Source organism: Archocentrus centrarchus, chromosome 3, assembly GCF_007364275.1.
Source record: "Archocentrus centrarchus isolate MPI-CPG fArcCen1 chromosome 3, fArcCen1, whole genome shotgun sequence".
In the NCBI taxonomy this organism is placed as follows: Eukaryota; Metazoa; Chordata; class Actinopteri; order Cichliformes; family Cichlidae; genus Archocentrus; species Archocentrus centrarchus.
In genome coordinates, this window is record NC_044348.1 from 17,054,592 (window position 1) to 17,065,587 (window position 10,996).

Genomic DNA, 10,996 nt, shown 5'->3' on the forward strand with positions numbered 1-10,996 from the left:
GTGGTGGTGGTGGTAGCTGGGTGTGTGTCTGTGTGTGTTGTGCTACATCAAGTATTGTGCTCAGAGCACAGTCTGACCCCGTGCCGCATGCCCAGAAAAAAATAGCACCTCTGTCTCTTCATAACACACACACACACACACACACACACACACACACACACACACATACACACATGAAACCCCCCCCAAAAGCACACAAATAAACACACAATAGTCTGCGTGGCATTTGGCCATCCTTATGGGCTATTAATTAAAGGTAGCTGGATGAGCATGGCTGGACTGGGAGAAAGACCTGAAAGAGCAAAAGGTGGCGATGGCAGCGATGCATGAGAGGAGAGTTTTGCAGGGCGGCCCACGCCGCAGATGCCCAAAACTCTGAGAGCCCAATTGCTTTCTGAAGAGCTTTCCATTGTCTGTCTGTGATGAACTTGAGCTCTGGCCTCCAACCCAGTGGTCTTTCTGTCTAATCCTTAGTGCCCCTGGCTACCCTTTCAGCCCCTCCCGTAAACCTTCCACACACAGACACAGAAAATAATATACAACCCTTCAACGGACGCCTGACATGACTGCAGGGTTTGGAACAGTGACCAGCGAATCCCAACACAGCTGAATATAAAAACACAATAATGAGCGGGACAAGAAAATGGCCCTCCCTCTCAAACATGGCTGCCCTTAGTGATGGCCAGACACATGCAAGCAGCAAAAAGGTCACCTCTCTCATCTTTTAATACACCCCTCCCTCCCCAACACACCTTCTATCCAGTGTTGTTTTATATATATATATATATATATATATATATATATATATATATATATATATTATATATATATATATATATATATATATATTCTCTTTCCCCACTTTTTTCATTTCTTTGCCTCCCTCACCAACACCTTCTTTTTTCCCTCCCTGGTCATTCTCCTTACCCATTTCGTATGCGGAGATGTAGGCTTATTATTCCAGAGACAAAGGAAGGGATCTTGGGAAGAGACAGGTGGCTTGCAATCAGAGTGATGAGAAAATTACAAAATTGAAATCCACCTTCTAAAAAACTCTCCTCATGGAAGGTAATAAAAAAAAGGGGAAATAAAAAGTAACTGTGCCCCTTCTCCTCTTTGGTACAAACTCAGCAAGAAAAGGAGCAAACCCCCACACTCCCATCTTCCCCCAGTACAATTTCAAATCCCCTCTGAACACCGCAGTCCAGTCCAGATATATTCATTTTCCTCACTTACTCCCCCAGTGTCATTTTTCCTCTATTTTTCTTTCCTCTCCATCGGTTTGGTTATGCAGAGAGAATGTTCCAATGATGCATTTCGACTGCTTGATTTCTATTTCATAATATCAGAACATCAAGTAAAGATAGGAAGAATATAAATGTTTATTCGCAGGAGTGGGGAACGCTGGGTATATGGGTGCAGTTGGGCCTCTTGGGGGAGAAGTTCCATGCTAAATCAGTAAATCACTCCATCCTGGAGATGAACGGCATGGTTTTGGAGTTCATTGCCTTTCGTCTCGGGCGAGTGGTCGGTCGCAGGCAGCAGGCCCGCAGGCTGGAGCGGAGGTGTCTGCTGATGTGGATGGTTACAGAGGATAATGAAGCGGCGACCGGGGGCTTGGCCGTGTTCCGTTCACCCTGTCCACCCTGCTGTGAAAGGGCCTGCTGTCGAATTGTGGCTATTAGCCCGTCCTCCGCACTGAGCCGTCATAAGTTCCTAGCCTGCTGTATGCTCCTTAGAAAGTGCTTAGCTGTGAAAATGGCCAACTCTTGTTGCAACTTTTATCTTTTCATTCATCAGTTAGTATCATGTTGGACTGAGCAACTGCTCACTATAAATAACCGTGAAGAAAACCTTCCAAGAATCCTTACGTTTATCATCCCTACCCTCTTTATGACAGACAGCTGCCAATTTAATTTTATCTGGTGGAGTAGCCTTATTAATAACTAAAACAACCCTGTCCAACACCTTCAGCAACATACAAACCAGTTTGTTGAAAGCAGCATTTAAACTTTAAACAACCAAAGACGGGTGTCCACACCTGCTTCAGTCCTACTGTGAGTATTTCTCATAACCACAAGGTCAAACAAATTTTGCTGTACCATCCAAACAAAGCGGGCATGTACAAAAAATGTATATGTTGTTGTTATGCTTCCTAAGTTGTTGGTGTGTTTTTGTTCATCATTGACAAAAGGGAATACCTCCATTCACACTTACGTCAAATGCAATATCTTTGGACTGCTAAAAAAGAGTAGTAAAGATATACCTTCATGATCACAAATACTAAAAACTTCACACCAATTTAGCTCATTGGTTGCGCATACAACCCATATGCCTAAAGCCTACAGGGGCCTGGGTTTGATTCTGCCTCAGACCATTGCCTGCATGTCCTTCCCCTTTTGCTCTCTACTGTTCTGTCAAATAAAGGCTACAGAAAAATGCACCCAAAATAATAATAAAAATTAACATACTCCTTTAATGTCTTTTTTTTTTTTCAAAATGAGACACAGCAATTTACCAAGTTAAAGATTGCAATTTTTGTTTTCATCGCAGCGCCAAAAAGATGCGCACAAAGCCTCTCCCTAGATCACATTTATATTTCACTATTTCACACATTTGTTTGAGAACATCAACAAAAAGATGGTGGGTCAAAAAATAAAGTGTGGGATTTGGGCCTCAGTTTTGGAAAAAATAAAAGCACATTTTCCACAAGCTTTCCATATGAACTGTTCTGACTGCTTTTCATTTATGCATTTGCATATACAGTAGATTTTGCACACAACACAGTGATGTCCATGTTACTGAAATGTAATGTAAATCAATAGCAATGTCGTTCAAACACACTGAAACAGTCTATGAGAGTCTGCCAATAGTACCCCTCGTCTCACCTGCACCTCAAATGGAGAAGTGAGGCACAACACATTTAAATGAGTTGATAGAGTTTATCAAAATGACAGGCAATTAGACTGGCTCTGACCATGGGTTTGCGTGCTAAATGAGAGTCATTTGAGTAGTTGGATCCATATATGTTATAATAAAAGGGAGTGAGAGTTTTGGAGCTCCATATCAGCTCCTGGAACAGCCCTAAATTTAATATCCCCCAAAGTCCATAGGCTAAAAGGCCCTGAGGAACGACTTTGTCCTCACCACAGAAAATGAAGTAAACTCAGCAATCATGCCGGCCAATCAATTATGCATTAATTATATTTTTCTTAGACTGTGTAAAATGTCTTATGTAATTCCCCCTAAGTATACAACGCACGTTACTCTCAAGGCGTGTATCCATATGCATACCATCTAAATGAGTGTTTTCCTAAAGATTTATCAGGCCTCTGCTGCCAGCTGAAATGAAAACAACTGAGGATGAGTTGCGATTCGTCCATATCAACTGTAACTGCAAGCCACAGCAAGCTTGGAGGCACTCAGTGATGATAACCTACACGGCCTGTAAATCTAGTGATAGAAACATCCCCGGAAATAAGAAAATATCAAGGTGTGCCAGTAAAGTCTTTCACAGAAGCTGCGGCGTGGGTTAAAAGAAAAAACAGATAGGCGGAGAGAGAGAGAGAGAGAGAAGAGGAAGAAGTCAGAGAGAGGCTGAGGTTAGAGGGTGGAGGGGCCTTGCCTTGACCTGACCTGCCTTGGCTATAGGCCTGTTGAGCCAGTGAATAGTGGAGTCCCTGAGGTCCCCATTGTGGCCCATATCTCTGATAATGACCTTTGTCTGGCCATGATAGTAGAAGACAGGTATTGGCAGGCTCGCTGACCAGGTCAGAGATGTGCCAATAATTGGTAAGTGTGTTAATAGACCTCGTGGCCTCTGTAAACTGACCAACTTCTGTGTTAGAGGAGGACAGTGTTGCTTAGCATGCAGGCGAGTATGTTAAACTTTGAATCCTTTCATAAAAACAGTTAATAATATAATTATTTTATAACATATAAATAATTGACTTGAGAGTGCTGTATTTTAGAATATATGCCAAACCTATTATACACACACACACACCACACACACACACACACACACACACACACACACACACACACACACACACACACATACACACACACACTTTGAATAATTTATTATATATATAATATCATCAGGCAGAAGCAATTTAGATATTTTCAACACACACATGCACAAACACGGCTCTTCTTTTCTCCTTTCCTAACTTCACTGACAGCTCCTGATGATCCCCACTGTCCCCTCTATATTACATGCAACACAATCCCCCTTACACACTAATTTGTTTTCTTTGGCTCTTTTTCTGTTTCAGTGTGTAACTGAGCCCTTGAATATATACAGATTTAATGAGCTAATAGAATCATTATCAAATTCAGGATCAATATAAATTTAGCCCCAGTACCCATAAAAGGCAGCAATATTGAAATACAACACTGTCTGCGCTCTTTCATTCTTCCGCCTACAACTGACGCTTGCTGCCATCAGACATGAATTACCAGACAGGCACATTACAGCTAATAAGAGTCTCACAAAACACCCTTTATTAATGCATGAGAGAGTCTTTGATCCTGGAGAAATTTTCATAGGGAAAGCAATAATCAACGTACCTCAGACAACACAATAAGTACTTCCCATTACCTTGAAAAAGTCAACAGTGTGGCTGAGGTCAAATAAACCTGAGTCTGTGCAGCAAGTCTCAGAAGGGAGGGACAATAAAAAGCCGCCAAAGCTCAGCCCCACGAAGCTGCTTTTCTCTGCAGGCCATTCATATTTTCATGATTTTGTCAATCAAAACTTTTAAAGCATGAATCAGACAGCATTTAGTTTTTTTTTTTTTTTTTTAGTAAGCAGAACTGAGTCATACAAGATTTTGGCCAGGATGTAAAATTGTATTAAATGTAATTGATCAGGATAACAGACCAGTGTAAGGTGTTTCTTTTTCAGAACAGCAGTATCAGGCTTGCGCTCATCAGAATTCCAGTTTTCATTTTAAAATTAAAGAGCATGCTTTATAAAACATAATTTCAGTGTGTCATTGATCATTTTAAAGGGATATTAATTTTTGCTCTTGAGCATTCTTCTTAATGAAGACTTGTGTTTATGTATTGTGGCAATTTTTTTTTTTTTTTTTTTTTTTTTTTTTTTTGCTATTTTCCCATGAATACAAAGTCCTTTATTTCCAAAAAAACCAGATTTTTAAAAAGTCTCCATTTTTTAAGTATCAAACTCAACACTAATACCTACAAACACCCTGTCAGCCATACTGAGTAGTTAGTGTCCTGCATACCCGCTCACACTGCATTTAGTTTGATAAACTCAAGGAAAGTTAACTTTCCTTGTTTAACAAGAATCAATATTCTGGAAGTCTTCCCATTTTCCCTTTCCCTTTCAGCACACCTTTCAGTAACAGCATTTGCCCCACCCACAAATGATCCATTGGAGGAAAATTTTGCTTTAATTCTATTCCAATAATCTCCATTTTGACAGAGCCTGTCACATTATAAAGTCTGAACATAGTTACAAGAATTGTGAATGATACCTATGATTGAATTTTATTGAAGTGGTCAGCAAGTCAGCTCATTCCCCACAGAAAGCCCGGGGGCCTGAAGGTGGTCAGTGGGGAGCAGCTTCACAACATCTCAGCGCTGCATGATACATAGTGAACGGAAGGAAAAGCAGAAGAGAGGACCCCTATTTGAGAGACAGAGGTGTCACGGTGAATTCATGACCTAACGATTTAAGACAAGTGAAATATATTCCTAGTTCAGCTGGGATGCATTGCTTATGCTCCACCTTTGCACGTATGAGTTCTCAGAAACCTTGCATACAGTGAAAGCAAACAAACACACCATCATGTTAAAAAAAAAAAGTCTGTACCATTGAAAGTTGCAGCTGAACTTCTGTTAGCCCAAGAGTGTTGAGCATGATTTTTGAATATAACTATATAGCATAAAGATCTACTGCCATGTCCAGTATTTTAATAAGTCTCATTTAATGACTGTTCAAATATGTAATTAATTGTATCTGCAGAGAAAAGCAAGAAAAATACAATCATATACAAAATTCAGAGGTATTATGCATAAAAAAAAATATTCCAAAGGCAAAGGGCTTTAAATAGGAGAAAAAATGCATTTTTTAATAAGACTGTGCTAAGCTTTTTGAAGATTTCTATTAGATAACCAAAATAGGGCAAAACAAATCTCTTGTAGTGAAAAAAAAAAATCATATATAAACAGCTTATCAGTTTAATATGTTAAACTGAAAAAAAGATCCTTGACTGAAAAACAGGTTTCCTTCCTCCATCTTAAATGCAAAGCTGCTGTGATTACGAGAGATTTGTTTTTCAACCCCTACTGCAGGAGCATGCTAATCAACCTAAAGGGTCGGAGGTCATGTCTGGACAGAGAAAGCATCCCAAACTGGTCACAACAAATGCGGAGGAACATCTGCTCTCTGTGCGTCACACAAAGCTGTCCCCTTGGAGCCCCTTGCAGCCCTTAAGAGCCTGGGAAACGGTTTCAAAGTCAAGGGCAGCCTCCACGGACCAAATGCTGACTGGACACAGCAACAGCCTTTCAGTGAGCGAGGGTAATTACCAAATGGTGACTAAAATATTAAAATTTTCAACAGAAACAAATGATAGTTTAATGATGAATGATGCATAAACCAATGATGAATTTCACTATGATTATCCAAAATTTACAATTAATTTTTTAATACATATACTAAATTAGACCTGCTTTGCTTTTTTTCTTTTGGGGGTGGGGGTGGGGGCGGGGTTTGGGGGGGGGGGGGGAGGGGTGAGAGGAGAGAATTGAAGCCTTTCCTGGATTTGAGAGTTAAAAAAGGTGAAGGCCAAGCTGCACGGGCCAGATGTGGGGTTTTTTTCTAAACTTAGCGTAGCTTGAATATGTATGTAGTACATTGCACACATGCGGCCCTGATGACAGAGAGATCACCCCCTAGACACTCTCACTCTCTTTCCTTGGCAGCCTAACAATATGCTTGAAAGAAACCAATCAAATGATGTTAATAGTTGGGTCAATATTTTCAGGATGTCTCAGTTTTCCCTCAGCAAAAGAAGAGCATTATACAGGTCCTCCTGGGCGAAGCTCTTACCACACACCAGTGGCTACAGTACATACTGTATCGCCTCTGCTGAGGGACGGGCTGATATATATTTTCTTCTCTCTCAGACATCAACACATGCGTGCCCACATTTCTCCTGTCTGCGTAATGTACTGCTGATTACACCTGCTGGGCCCAGGGTTGTCTAGGTATACGCTATTTGCTGACAACATCAATCACTCAGCAGGACTCATTATTGCCATTTAGAATACATTTAAAGAGCGATTCACTGGAGCTACTGTCCAACCCGGCATGGACGCAGTGATACTGATGCGTTGCTGTGAAGAATGTTTCGCGTAGCAGCTTGGTTGGGAACAGATGGGAACCCTTGTGCTGAGGGGTTTGCTTTGGTAAATGAGCAAAAATCTTTAATCAAAGCAAGTGCCATCATCAATCATCATCATTTTATTTTATTTTTTTCCCCTGCAGACACAGTGAAGCTCTCTAAGATGCCAGGTCATTTAACAGCATCTCAATGTCAGCAAGCCCGGCCGGCCCACTGTGGAGGAGTCTATAAGAGGCACTGAGCTTCCTGAGCTCCTCAGCTGAGCTTAGTAATAGACACAGCCACTCTAATTCCCCTTCAATTCTCACCCTAAAATCGAAAGCTGCCAACGCAGCCTTAATTACATATTACCCAATCAGAGCTTTGGTGTAACCCAGTGCTTGCTCCCCCTATCCACCCTCTGAAGAATGAAAGCAATGCATCCCATCTGGGATCTACACATATTTCACTGAGGGAGCAACAGGTCTAGAGGATATGAGATGGATATATTATGTATATAGGAAGCAAGTGTGAGATTTAAGGGCAACCTGCTTGCTCAGCACAGAGTGTGCTGGAAAATGCAAGGAACAAGCAGGATTATAGATCTCCCCTTATATGTAACTGGGGCAAGGTCTATTTGACCCAAATTAATTATTTTAGCCTCCCTTTCCCCTCCTGTCCCCTTTACAATGACATACGTCTATTTGTTGATGCGGTTGTTCATGATATCTATATAAGCTTAGTTTATAGTGCTTAAGGACATGCATTCAACACATTATACCTTCAGAGATCCAAATCACAAGGGGGTTTTGTTTTTGGTCACATGATCAAATATGTAATTCATGTGTTTAACATATGTCAAAGTAAATAATATTAGTCATCCATCTGTCTGCTTCTCTGCCTTTAACTGATGCTTGTCTACTGTACAGTATAGGCATGTCCTCCAGGCGAGCGAACAAACCAGAGAAGTCTGAAGGCGACTACAGTAGACATGCAGCTATTTTCCATCCTCTCTAATCATGTGATCAGGGTGTCGGCACCACATCCTCAGCAGGGAGGGGCCAGCAGCACTGAGCTCACCACCATTTTGTGTGGGTACCTGGCTCCTTCTGTGTGAGTACCTGGCTCATGTGTTTACCTGCATATGCGTTATTAATTTACAACAGGCCAAGGTATCATTTGCGACATGCGTCATTTAATGTGTTTTGCAAGGCTGCATGCATGATAGGCGTGTTGCTAAAGGAGCATTAAGTGATGCTGCAGACAAAACATCACGGGGTAATCAATGCACCCGACTGCTGCCTGTTCTGGATTTCATGTCATGAATTTTTCTTTCCTCTCTTTCTTTCTCCTGGCTATGCTGTCGACAGACCCCTCTCCTCCCTGCCATGTGTGAGGCGCATATGGTGAAGTGAATTGCTGTCTGCGAGAGCATGCCTCTGCCTGTCCAGACTTTCATCAGAGGGATTAAAGATGGGATGAAAAAAATCAAAATAAATGATGATAGCGGGACCATGGCTTCTCTGGGTTTTTTTTTTTTTTTTTTTCCCTACACCCCACACTCTAACCCCCCAGCTCTGTTTTAAGTAGAGTGGAACATCAGATGACAGAGAAGGTTCTCTTGCTGGGGTGCAATGGTTTGTTAGAAAGGTGCCTGGTCGGTGAGCTGCACTAGGTTTATTTGGCTCTGACAAGGGGCTCACTACAAAGTAAAACAAAATTACAGACAGTAGTGTTCCCTCCCTTTCCCTAGCCTGTGAAGTTCACTGAAAAGCTGAATCCAATTAAAAGAAAAGTGACTCAGTGGTGCAGCAGCAGATTTCTTTATATGATTACTTAGCCCTTCTTTTCTGATGTGTTCACTTTCAAAAAAAAAAAAAATATCATAAACAAACAAAAGACAAAATGAGTCACAGCATTAAGAACAGAGAGGGAATGCTGTGCTGAGGGTGGGGGTGTTATATTTGCAGTGATGGGAATTTTGGGGAAAGGAGTGAGGAGAGTGGAAAGATTACAGGATATTAGGAGTAATGGATGTCACACCCAGGCCCCTATAACAAATTCCCATATGCTTTCATCATGACTCGATGAGGACTGATCAAGGGAGCAGGACATTACTTGGTTTCCCAGTACTGTTATTACCAAGAAACAGTAAATAGTTATTGCAATGTTTATCATCCTGAAAGATAGCTATTATACAGAGAGCCAGCACCTTTTTTCTATACTCAGTCATCTTATAAATTATATTGCATATCATAAGTGGAAACATAAAAAAAATATAGTTATTCTAATCATATCCAGAATTACTCAGAGCCTAAAAATGTAATCAAATCTATAAAATTTGAGCACATTTTTGCAATAGCTGAAAAAAAACAAAACAAATGTTGATTGAATGCTTCTTGTGAAGCAAGGGAAGCTGGGCGGGGAGGGGGGGGGTTAAATAAACTTAAAGAATCCTGAAAGAAGGCAACTTGTGAAAAATTCATTACACAGATAAGGACTAAATCAAACTGTAAATGCAGATGCGGTTTTATAGTGATCTTACTAAATTCAAGTAAATAGGAATCTATTCTGAGGTTTATTTCTGGGATTTGCCAGACACTGGATCTGGCCCTGTATTTGAGACAACAAAAAGGCAATCTTGACATCTTGCCCAACCAGCAGATAATATTTGCTGTTTCAGGGACTGGCTTTCTTTGTTCCAGGTTCTTATAAACCCAAGGCACTTGAAATTTAGCCCAGTTCAAGAAATATTATTTGCCACAGGCAAGGTAAATCTCTTGGCGGGCTTTTCAAAGGGTTGCCCCAGGTTTGTTTACAATTGATCTTATTTAAAAGTGGATTTTTTGTTTTACCTTTCAAAGACATACTTTCTGCCATGATCTTATAGGTCAAAGAATGATGAATGTTATTTTTCCAATTGGATCAAAAAAAGAGAAAGAGAAAAAAAGTGAAATAATCAGAAGGTAATATTATATAGAAAGCCCTGTAATACCACCAGTTCCTCCCAGATCTCTAACTTGCACTTCAAACACATGCAAAACAACATCTCCGAGTACCAAAGAACAAGAAATATACCCTTGGTGAGACAGAAAATTTTTAAAAATTTCAATTCATGTGATTTACTGGCATATAAGAGACATTAGAAAATAGATAAGAAATAAGAAAAACTTCAGTCATATTGGTGGTGTGTGCAAGCCTGGGTTTGTCTGCGCATCTCTTCGTTGCCAGCGAAAAGAAAATAGCCTAATAGCCTCATAAAACAGCTGCTTCTCTCATTGTGTAGGGAAACAGCATGCAGTTTTTATTCAACATTTTTCCTCTGAGAGAACAGCTGACCTGACAACTGACCAATCCACTGAAAGAAAGACCTCTGCCCCCCCCTTCAGAAATTAGTGGTGTAAGTAGAGGCCGCTAAATTATTATTTAGCTACATTCTGTACATGAACATGAACTTGCTACAGAACTTCAGCAGGGGCTCCTTATGAGCAAGGAGGCAAAAGGTAGAAAAGATGGGGACTGTAGTTATAGCCAGGGACTATCCTCCAGGCGGGGAGAGTCCCTTTACTGCTCAGACAGGCCACGCTGAAGGAGGAGGTCACAAGCTGAGGAGGTTTAAAGCGTGCTGCTCCCGG